This window comes from Mobula birostris, chromosome 13 (assembly GCF_030028105.1).
Source record: "Mobula birostris isolate sMobBir1 chromosome 13, sMobBir1.hap1, whole genome shotgun sequence".
NCBI lineage: Eukaryota > Metazoa > Chordata > Chondrichthyes > Myliobatiformes > Myliobatidae > Mobula > Mobula birostris.
In genome coordinates, this window is record NC_092382.1 from 102,494,583 (window position 1) to 102,504,708 (window position 10,126).

Genomic DNA, 10,126 nt, shown 5'->3' on the forward strand with positions numbered 1-10,126 from the left:
TTTTTTCCGCTCCATCTAACTTTCTCTCTACCCCTTCACCTCCTCTTATGTCTTCGCCCTTTCTCAGCCCGCTCTTCCTCTGCTCGCTCTGTCCACAACTTTCAACTCTATCCCCCGTTCTGTTGCCTCTCTACCCCTCTCTCTGACTTCCCTCCCCGTTCTCTGTGAACCATCCGTCTCCCTTATCACTCTCTCTCGTTCTCCTTTCCACCCACTCTCAGCTCAAGCCTGTGCTGTCCGGTCCTCGATAACCCAACCCTGGGTAAAAGACTATGCCTATTCCCTGTGTCTGTGCCTCTCTTTTGTTTATCGAACTCTGTAAATTTACAAATACGCTCCAGGGAATAAAGTCCCAGACTCCCCTCACTCTCTCCACAACTCAGTCCCTCGAGGTCTGGCAATATCCCCGCAGAACTTCCTGTACACGCTATCCAGTTCAATGGCATTTCCCATAAAGCACAGCGGCCTTGCCGACGTGTCGTCGCACTGCAACGTCATCTCCCGACTCCTGTACTCAGTGCCCTGACTGGTGAAGACCAGCCTGCCGGGTGTCCTCTCCACACGTATCGGATGTTTTCCAACGGAATCGCTATTTGTTTTATTATCTGATACTTATGCAGCCTGGAATGCGTTCTTTCGCAGCATCGGTACAGCGAAAAGATGTAAAATTAATGTGAATTACAAAAAAACAAAGATAATAAAAACCTTAAAATGTCGATGTTGGTGCACAGGAGGTCAAAAATGTGGTAGTGGAAGGGAAGAAGGTGTTTCTGAATCGCTGAGTGTTCAGGCTTCTGTACCTCTTTCCCGATGGTAGTTTTGAGCAGGGACCTTGTCCCGGGGTGAGGGGCCTCACTGATGAAGATCTCCTCGATGCTGGGGAAGGTGGGGCCTTTGACGCCGGGTGATCTACATCCCTCTGCAGCCTCCTGTGGCCCTGCCCCTTGCAACCTCCACTCCAGGCGGCGATGCTACAAGTCAGCATGCTCCCAACGTTCATCTGTAGACATGTCCTAGTCTTCAATGAAAGGGCAAATCTTCTCAGACTCCTGAATTTGCAACACTTTCTGAAACGAGAGAGCTATGGCTGGTGGTGAACAGGCGTAGAGTATGTCTGGAATGCACTCAGACTCAGACTTGAAATAAACAAACCGGCAGTAAGGAAATCCGAAGATTATATCACAATCTGTAGAACCAGAAATGGATCCCCTACAGCATGGCCCCTTTAACTACTGACAGGCAATAATTGGCAGTAAGAGCCTTTAGGGGAAAGTGACAGCTAACCACACTCCCGGAACTGGAGATTCCGAACCCTGGATGCCGCAGATAAAAAAAAAAAAATGTTTTCTTCGTGTTTGCATGCCCACTGTAGATCCTCCGAGATGCTGACACACAGCAAGACAGGAACGTGAAATGCGATCATAGGATGGAGAGGCTGAATTAAGCTACTTGGCCCATTGGGTCTGCTCCGCCATTTCATCATGGTCGATCTATTTCTCTCTCAGCCCCAATATCCTGCTGTCTCCATGTATCCCTTTATGACCTGACTAATAAGGAATCTCTCAATCTCTGCCATAAATTTCATGCCTTAACATTCACAGCCGATTGTGGCAACAAATTCCATCGATACACCCCATTCAGGTAAAATAAATTGCTCCGAATCTCGGTTATAAAATGATGGCCCTCTATTCCATGTTAACACACTGGCCATAGACTCTGCCACCACACGCAAACTGCTCTCCACGTCTATTTTATCGAAGCCCCCATCCCCACCGCCCCATGTTCTTCTGAGATACAGCCATCAAACTTTCCTGATTTGATAAGCGTTACAATCCCGGAATAATTCCCATGAACTTCCTTTCAACACTTCCCAGTGCAGGCACATCTGGCCAGATTAGATACAGGACCCAGAGACGTTCACAGTCCTCCGGGAGGCCTCGCCAGTGCTTTATAAACCATTAACTTTACATCCGTGATTTTATATTCTAGTGCACTTAACATGAATGCTAACATTGCATTTAGCTACCTGCGATTGAGGAAATTACAATTCCCATGCGAGGCAAATATGTAGACAGTCAGGATGCTCTCAATTCTACCGGGGTAGAAAGTTTTAAGGTTTGGGGAGCTCATACCAAACTTCGTCAAACTCTGAGGTGAAAGAGGGGCCGTTGTGACTTTTTCATCACAGAGCCGGTAGGTATAGACCACATAAGATCCTCGGTGATTTTTATGCCGAAGATCTAAAGGTTGCTCACCCTCTCAACAGCAGATGTAATGACGTCAATTGAGCTCAGCTTGACTCCATTCCTCTAGTGGTCAGCACCTTTGCTTTTGCTATTTACTCTGTACTCTGCCTTGGAGTTTGCCCTTCCAAAGTGTACCACCTCACTCTTCTCCCGTTTGAATTCCATCTGCCACTTTTCAGCCCACTTCTGCATCCTATCGCTGTCTCTCTGCAATCTTTGACAATCGTCTACACTATCTACAAACCACCAAGTTTTGTGTCGTGTCCAAAATTGCCAACCCACCCTTCTGCCCCCACATCCAGGTCATTGATAAAAATCACGAAAAGTAGAGGTCCCAGAACAGATCCTTGTGGGACACCATTAGTCACAATCCTCCAATCTGAATGTACTCCCTCCACCACCACCCTCTGCCTTCTGCAGGCAAGCCAATTCTGAATCCACCTGGCCAAACTTCCCTGGATCCCATGCCTTTTAACTTTCTGAATAAGCCTACCGTGTGGAACCTTGTCAAATGCCTTACTAAAATCCATATAGATCACATCCACTGCACTACCCTCATCTACATGCATGGTCACCTCCTCAAAGAACTCTATCAGGCTTGTTAGACACGATCTGCCCTTCACAAAGCCATGCTGACTGTCCCTGATCAGACAATGATTCTCTAAATGCTTATAGATCCTATCTTTAAGAATCTTTTCCAACAGCTTTCCCACCACAGACGGAAGGCTGCCTGGTTTAGAAAGTATGCATTATGATCAGAAATTAAGGGAGCTAGGGCTTTACTCTTTGGCGAGAAAGAGGATGAGAGGAGACATGATAGAGGTGTACAAGATAATAAGAGGAATAGATAGAGTGGATAGCCAGCGCCTCTTCCCCAGGGCACCACTGCTCAATACAAGAGGACATGGCTTTAAGGTAAGGGGTGCGAAGTTCAAGGGGGATATTAGAGGAAGGTTTTTTACTCAGAGAGTGGTTGGTGCGTGGAATGCACTGCCTGAGTCAGTGGTGGAGGCAGATACACTGGTGAAGTTTAAGAGACAACTAGACAGGTATATGGAGGAATTTAAGGTGGGGGCTTATATGGGAGGCAGGGCTTGAGGGCCGCCACAACATTGTGGGCCGAAGGGCCTGTTTTGTGCTGTACTATTCTATGTTCTGTGTTCTATGTCCACAAACAGCTTCTTTGTTTTGGCGACATTGAGGGAACTACACCCGCCCCTTCTCCATCATCCCCTGTCGTCCCCGATGCCCATTCCCCAATACGCACCTCATTCCCTGCAGCTCTCACGTCTCCGTTACTACCCACTGCCACCCAAACGCCTCCGTCTCTGTGTTCACAGGGAAATGTGGGGAGAATGGGTAGAGTTGCTGTCTGGTGTTCAACTTCTTCCCGTCCACCGGATATCGATCTCTCGGGCTCAGTCTCTCTGCATTTCCATGTGAACAGGCGGGTGGTGTGGTTCCACACGGTTTCCTCCCTGTGAGTGCAAACTTAGTACGACCTCACTGCACTCCATCTCGCCATGGTCCTTCTGCATTACATCCACTCACACACAGATACTATCTCTGATGGGATGTTGTGGAGGGAGCTTCACTCTATGTCTGACCACAGGAGTGTGTGATGGGACGGTGTGGAGGGAGATTCACTCCGTGTCTGACCCCAGGAGTGTTTGATGGGACCATGCGGAGGAAGATTCACTCTATGTTTGATATCGGGTGTGTGTGATGGGACGGTGTGGAGGGAGATTCACTCGGTGCCTGACCCCGAGAGTGTGTGATGGGATGGTGTCGAGGGAGTTTCAGTCTGTGTCTGACCCCAGACTGTGTGATAGGACGGTGTGCCGGAAGCTTCATACTGTTTCTGACCTCAAGGGTGTGGGATTGGACAGCGTGGAGGGAAATTCACTCGGTGTCTGACCACGAAAGTGTGTAATGAGACGGTATGGCGGGAGCTTCATTGTGTTTCTGACCCCGGGAGTGTGTGATGGGACGGTGTGGCTGGAGTTTTACTTTGTATCTGTCCGTGAGAATATGTGACCCTCCGGACCGTTTGATGGGATGCTGAGGTAGGAGATACAATCTGTGTCTGATCCCGGGAGTGTGTGATGGGGCCTTGTTCAGGGAGGGCGTCTCTGTCTCTGACCCCGGGTGGTGGTATCGAACTGTCACATTTCCGGCAGGTCAATATCCTGTAGGAGCGGTAGAGAATGGGAAGGGGGGAAAAGGAGTGCAGAGAGTTTTGGGGAGAAAGGAAAATGGGAGAAATTCAGAGACGGCTCAGTGAGGAGTCGAGTGAAATGGAAAGGCAGACGGATAAAGAAGTTAGAGATTCAGAAAGGAGCAAAACTGGACCTTCTGTGGGGATAGTGACGAAGTTTGTGAGGGGAGACATTGGGGGATGCAGAGGGAGAAGGGGATAGACAAAATGTGACAGCGGCAGTTTGAGAGTGGGGCACATAAATGGAGAGGTAGAGTGTGGAGGAGGTTGATAGGGAGGATGAAGGAAGGGGCGAGAGGAAAATAGTATGGAAGGGAGGGCGAAGGAGGAAATAGGGAATGGGAGAGATGGAGAGGGCGAGAGTGGGAGAAGATATCTGGAGAGAGTAGAGAGAGGGGAGGGGTGAAGAGAGAGAAGAGCGCTGGGGGCCGTAAGGTCGGAAGGAGAGAAAGGCTGTGATAGAGCTGGCGTTGATGGCGAGCGGGCGAGAAATGGGATAGAGAGGATTTCAGGAACGTAGAGCGATATGTCTATGAAATTTGTCAGTCTTATAGTTCATTGTTTAACAAGTAGTAGTATATCACGGAAATTGGACGTGTCCGTGTTGTCCAGAAGACGTTTCGCCACTCATCCTCCGGATGAGGTTTATTCAGTTCTGATCCATGCTGGGTAGTTTTCCGGCTGATAAACTCTGTGAGTTGTTTGAAGGTACAGAAACCAGGTGAAGGTCGGGAAGAGTCGTAGAGGTGATGAGAGGGTCATTAGTCTTATCTTTGCATGAACGGCGGTGTGACCTACTGTGGGGACGCCGGGGTTGGGATCTGAGGACTGCATTGCAAGTAGCTGATAAGTGGTGTCGTGCCCCACCCCCTCTGTTCAGGGGTGGGTTTTACGGTCTGACAAAGATGGCAATTTTTAACCCCTCTTTCAAAGCACCTGTCCTCTCTGTTCATGATGTGCACATTGCTGTCTTCAAAGGAGTGTCCATTGTCCTTTAGGTGTAGATATACCGCCGAATATCGACCTGAGGGGTGAGTGCTCCTACTGTGGGCCATCCGCTTGTGAAGTGTTTGTTTTGTCTCGCCGATACACAGAACTGTGACGTTCCCTTGCAATCGATAGCATATAAGCATTGCTCAGTTTATATCTGGGTTTATGATCCTTGGAGTGAACGGGTTTCTGTCTGAATGACTGTGTAGGTTTAAAGAACACAAGGATTTGATATTTGCTGAAAACCTTTCCTGGTATCGCTGAAACTCCAGCTACGTCTGGGAAGTCTGTGTTTTCCGTCTCCTCTGCTCCTTATTGCTGTCTGCTGGGCTGACGTCACTGCTGATCATTTATGTTGCTGTCTTGACGAAGGTCCAGTCAGGTTGACCGCACGCTTTCAAGACGTATTTCAAAAATCTGTGCTCCCTGCTTTTAACTGTAATATTGGTTGGCTTATTCTTCGAGCGGTGATATTCGTGTTCTGATAACGCAAAATTGTGTTCTAATGGGTGATAAGAGTCATACCTTAGAGAGGGATCTGTCTGTGTTGGTTTCCTGCAAAACCCAATATCCAGCTCAAACACGAGGAATAGTAAGAGATTTGAAAGTAGGGGAGGGGGGGGGAGAGTATCCAAAATGATAGGAGAAGACAGGAGGGCGAGGGATGCAGCCAAGAGCTGGAGAGTTGATTGGCAAAAGGGATATGTAAGTTTTGAAGTGGACACCTGGATTTGAACCAGGGACATCTTGATCTGCAGTCAAATGCTCAACCACTGAGCTATACACCAACATGTAAATCTCTTACCAGCTATTCATTCAGTTATTCCTGACGAAAGGTCTCGGCCCGAAACGTCGACTGTACCTCTTCCTAGAGATGCTGCCTGGACTACTGCGTTCACCAGCAACTTTGATGTGTGTTGCCAGACAGAGAGAGGAAACTATGCTCTGTGGCTGATCTCCGGAATGTGCAATGGGATGGTGCGATTGGAGCAACACCCACAGTGTGACACTGTTGTATGTGATGGGACTGTAGGGGAGAGCGACACCCAGGGTGCTATACTGACCGTGCGTGGTGGGACAGTGTGGAGGGAGATTCACTCTGTACCTGACCCCGGGAGTGTGTGATGGGACGGTGCGGAGGGAGATTCACTCTGTGTCTGACCCCGGGAGTGTGTGATGGGACGGTGTGGAGGGAGATTCACTCTGTGTCTGACCCCGGAAGTGTGTGATGGGACGGTGTGGAGGGAGATTCACTCTGTGTCTGACCCCGGGAGTGTGTGATAGGACGGTGTGGAGGGAGATTCACTCTGTGTCTGACCCCGGGAGTGTGTGATGGGACGGTGTGGAGGGAGATTCATTCTGTGTCTGACCCCGGGAGTGTGTGGTGGGACAGTGTGGAGGGAGATTCACTCTGTGTCTGACCCCGGGAGTGTGTGATAGGACGGTGTGGAGGGAGATTCACACCGCGCAGCTCCGTCCCTCTCCCGATCTCTCCACTCACCAATACCCAGCACTTCGGCGTTCCAGTACTCTCGAGTTGTGTGTGTTTCTCGGAGATGGTGTGTGTGTGTGACGGGATGGTGTGCTGCGAGAAGAGGAAGGAAGGGGAGGAGAGAGGAGGCCAGGTAAAGGGTGATGAGACTGCAGTCACTGATGTAAGTGTTGTTCCACCGCATGACCGCCCTGTGCGTGCAGAGCTTGGCGAGGCTCAGAACCTGGTGATAGATATCCGGTGGAAGGGGGGAGGTGTAACACCAGACGCCATCTCTCACTCACAGTCCCCACAATTGCCCATCAACACAGAAAGGGAGACGAATGGGGTGGCGACGGAGATAGGGATAATGTTAATGGATTGAGCAGGTAACAGAGATAGGGAGGGGTGCAAGGAAAGTAGGGGATAAAGGAGAAGGGAAGTGTGTCGGGAAAGGAATGAGTCACGGTGACGGAGATCGCCTTTAAGTGTCAGAGTTTGACAGATTCTTGATTAGTCAGGGCATGAAGGAATTTGTTGAAAAGGCAGGAGATCATGGCTGAGAGGGAAATGGATCAGAGATGATGCAATGGCGCAGCAGCCTGGAGGGCCTATCACTGCCCCCATATCTTATGGACTTATGTAAGTTGCTGTGTTGGTGGGTGTCAACATCTCAGTGGATCTATTCTGGGCCAAACACATTCATGCAAACACGAAGAAGGTGTCATGTTCCCGATTGAACAGCGGAAGTTATCCAAGTGTCGGGACGCCTATTCCCCGGAATGTAGTTAGCTGCCGCTTTCACTTTCAGACTCAGACTGACAATTATTGCCATTCAACATTACTTCATTGAACGTCTATCGTTAAAGGCCCCGTGCTGAGCACTCAGTGCTCAACCGTAGAGAATGCATTGCTGGTACTACTGCTGGTGATTTTGTTTTTGGTTATCGATACTGTCGTCTTGTTCATTTCGAGTCTGTGTCTGAGCATATTGCAGACATTACGCTGCTCTAGCATTCACCACCACCCAAAGCTCTCTCATTGCAGAAGGGTTCTCCAGGTCCTTCACTGAAAACTCGCAAAGTTCGCCAGATGACCGTCGGGAGAATTCTGGCTTGTCGCATCGCCGCCTGGTGTGGAGGCTACAACGCACGGGGTCGCAAGAGGCTGCAGAGGGATGTAGACCGAACCAGCTCCATCACGGGCAGAACGCTCTCCAGCATCGAGGACATTCTCAAGATGCGATGCTTCGAGAAGGCGGCATCATTTACTGAGGCCGCTCACCATCCGGGACAAACTCCTTGCTCTTTGCTACCATCGGGGGAGAGGCAGAGGAATATAAAAACTCAATGATTCAGGAACATCTTCTTCCCCTCGTCCATTATATTTTGAACGCATGAGCACCGGCCTCTCCCCACGGCCCCGTACCAGTCCCCAAGATATTCCCACACTCCGACTTTCTCGCCACGGAACCGTATCAGTCTCCAAACTAACCTGACTGCTTCACTGTCCCCACACGCCGGTCTGCTTCCCCAAAATATTCCCACTGATCTACTCTGTATCTCAAAGCCGCGTGTCTGTTCCCAAAATATTTGCTCTCCCCAGTCTCACCCGGACCCCCGTAACATTACACAAAATTATTCCACTGTCTACTCAATTCTCGCAGCTTGTATCAGTCCCCAAATAAAACCCACGACCCATTCGCTCCTCAAAATCCTACATGAGCCCAAATTTCAGCTGGCTTTGCATTATCCAATCCAGTATGAACTGTCTTGGTCGTCGACAGCTTTGTTAGCAGAATTCTGTCAAATTAAATTGCTATCATTAATTATTGAATTCGAGCTCTATTTAAGGAAAATCTCTCGCTCTCTAACCCCCGGAGATGCTGATAGGACGGTGTGGAAGGAGCTTCAATATGTGTCTGACACCGGGAGTGTGTGATGGGACGGTGTGGAGGGAGATTCACTTTGTTTTGACCCCGGGAGTGTGTGGTGGGACGGAGTGGAGGGAGATTCACTCTGTGTGGCTGACCCCGGGATGGTGTGATGGGAAGGTGTGAAGGGAGATTCACTCCGTGTCTGACCCTGTAGTGTATAGTGTGACGGTGTGGAGGAAGCTTCACTCTGCGTCTGAACCTGGGAGTGTGTAATGGAGCAGTGTGGACGGAACTTTACTCTATGTCTGACCGCGGAATATCTAATAGGACGGTGTAGAGGAATCTGCACTCTAATGTTGATATATCTTCTAGCACCTACCTCTACCTCATTTTAATTTATTGCAGAAACTTTGATTGAGAGTTTGTACAATGTTGTTTGGTTCCATCGTAAGATATTTCAAATGTGTGTATGCAATAACACCGGTCTTCATTTCTGATCCCCTCCTGGGAACACGCTGGATCTGAATATCGTGAGCAGGGAACAGTGAATCTCCCTCCATTAATTTCACTGGGAAAAAGGCATCCTTTCACACCGTCCTGTCACACTCACCTGGTGTCAAATAAAGAATGAAACTCCCTCCACACCAGTCCCTGCACACATCCCCGTGGATAGATACAGATTGACATTCCCTTAAAAACCGTCCCATCACACATACCCGTGGTCAGACACAGACTGTTGTTCACTCCGCACCGTCCCATCACAGTCGCCAGTGGTCAGACACAGAGTGAAATTCCCTCCACTCCGTCCCATCACTGACTCTCGGGGTCAGAAACACACCGAATCTCCATTCACACTGTTACGTCACACATACCTGGGATCAGACAGTGAGTGGGGTCCCCGGCACCGTCCATCACAAACACACAATGTCCATCGCCGAATGAGGCACTGCCGTCAGACGCTGAACGAATCTATCTCCGGAGCACCGCATCTCGCACACCCGGGTACAGACACTTACTGACTCTTCCTCCACACGTTAACATCACACACTGTCAGTTTAGCACACTGGGTGTCGCTCTCCGATACAGTCCCATCACATACAACAGTGTCACACTGTGGGTGTTGCTCCAATCGCACCTACCCATTGCACATTCCGGAGATCAGCCACAGAGCATAGATTTCTCTCTCTGTCTGGCAACACACATCAGATTTGCTGGTAAACGCAGTACTCCAGGCAGCATCTCTAGGAAGAAGTACAGTCGACGTTTCGGGCCGAGACCTTTCGTCAAGACTAACTGAAAGAACAGCTGGTAAGAGGTTTAGATGT

At 49.5% G+C, this 10,126-nt stretch overlaps 1 non-coding gene across 1 annotated transcript; it reads right to left on the bottom strand.

Annotated features, from left to right (window-relative positions):
- Nucleotides 1–6,170: 6,170 nt before the first annotated feature.
- trnac-gca (transfer RNA cysteine (anticodon GCA)) lies at nt 6,171–6,240 on the bottom strand. The gene has a single exon. It is a non-coding gene; the product is annotated as a tRNA-Cys (tRNA).
- Nucleotides 6,241–10,126: the final 3,886 nt, after the last annotated feature.